Consider the following 1749-nt stretch of genomic DNA (forward strand, 5'->3'; position numbering starts at 1 on the left):
TAGTAAGAATTTTGTACTTTCACAAAATAAGTGAGCAAATTGTCAAAAATTGTTTGAAATTTAGATATAACCATTCAAAAAGTGAAAAAATTATCATACATACATAAAGGAATGACAAGATGGCGGCACTGACTGCCTCATCTTCAATTGGTAAATGTTCCACACAAAGTTACTCCAAATGCTGTAATATTTAGCAGGAACACAGGTAGATGGATGAAGAACAGCTACTGAAGTGCGCAAATTGATGATTCTTATTGTAAAGAAAGATATAGCCTAGTAAATGGAAATGTCCATTCCTGCCCTGTATAAAGTCAATCAGTGGTATACGGAGATAATTGCTCAGTATACTACTCCGTGTCCACTCATTTCTGGACATGAAGCGGGCCGTGAGAGGGAGAAGATGTATAATTTGTCACAGCTGTTCCTCTAGCTTTTTGTCACTTAAGAAGAAGGTAGTAGAAGAGAAGAGTCAAGAGTTACTGTATCAATTCACCCGTTTCTGGGTGAAGTAGAGCAAAAAATTGGTTCACCCATTTTTGGGTGAACCAGAACGAGCGGAGTATGGTCAATTTGCCCATAGATACTACATACACACATGGATATGAAACAGGAAGTCGGTATCCAATTAACTCTTTGAAGTTCACCTGTAAACGTCATAATCAGCGTAGCTCTATCCTTGGCGCTTTTCTCTCTGTCTATGTTTTCAAGAGTTTTCTTGAGTAACTTATTTTTGTGAAAGAAGGTATATAGGTGTTTTGTTTTGTTCAGTAGACCTAATGAATATACCGTAATTTGCCTTTTTTTCGTTGTGGAAATATTTTCGTATGGTCCTAAAATGACGAAAATATTTCAATCGAAAATTTTTGAGCAACCAAAATTTGTGACCTAATTCATCAAAGAAAGACTAAGGTAAGGCTTGATAAGCAGGTATCTTCTTGCAGCTCTAACCTTGCTCTATCCACTGGTGCTTGCTGTACTTCAATCAGTTGCTTCACTACTGAGTTATAAAATAAAACGGTCCACCATGTGACAAAAGTAGCCATTTAATGTTTCCGTTTATTATCCGTAAATTGGTCATTGCTGCATCTCCAGTACTATCCGTATACTAGTATTGTCGGGGAACAGCCAGGTCAAGAATCTCTTATCTCAAGAATTATAAACACTGCTATAGCTGCCTTGTTACCAGTAGGTAAAGGACAAGGTATATGCAAGAGAAGCTAAATTTTCAGACTGTAAAAATTTTCGTACACTATGAGAAGACGAAAATATTTCCACTTGAATTTTTCTGAAACGAAAAATTTTTGTACGAAAAAAAGGCAAATTACGGTATTCTCATTTCATTTAGTCAACAGGCCTCATGTTTACATGACAAAATTAGAAAACCTCCATTTTTATTTGTAACCACCTTTTCTAGACTCTCGAACAGAGTTAGCTAGTAAGTCTTGGAATCATAATAGTGTATTGTTTGTTACATAGACTGAAACTATTCTCGTGTCAATGTAATGAGAAATGACTGAGATAAGGCCACTCCAATTTGATTCCTTGTTTCCCATTACCCGCCCGCATGGGGCCGCATCGCTATTCATTATTGCGGTTTTTCATTGATTATACAAGCAATTTATACAGCTGATAATGAATAAATTTAATGAAAATGAACAAACCCGCCCGCCCGCATCAGGCCCGCCTCTGTAATGGGAAACTATGAATCTTATTGGAGTGGCCTAATAGCCAAAAACTGGTTTTTTGATA

General features: G+C 36.7%; 1 long non-coding RNA gene across 1 annotated transcript in view; it reads left to right on the forward strand.

Annotated features, from left to right (window-relative positions):
• Positions 1-369: 369 nt before the first annotated feature.
• LOC109582442 (uncharacterized) overlaps positions 370-1749 on the forward strand; it is a 2150-nt gene continuing 770 nt past the window's right edge. The window contains exons 1-2 of the long non-coding RNA XR_002185093.1: positions 370-742; positions 1346-1435. This is a non-coding gene — a long non-coding RNA (uncharacterized LOC109582442). The remainder of the gene's footprint in view (positions 743-1345; positions 1436-1749) is intronic.

The sequence above is a fragment of the Amphimedon queenslandica genome, unplaced genomic scaffold (genome assembly GCF_000090795.2).
Source record: "Amphimedon queenslandica unplaced genomic scaffold, v1.1 AMPQUscaffold_13383, whole genome shotgun sequence".
NCBI classification, from domain to species: domain Eukaryota; kingdom Metazoa; phylum Porifera; class Demospongiae; order Haplosclerida; family Niphatidae; genus Amphimedon; species Amphimedon queenslandica.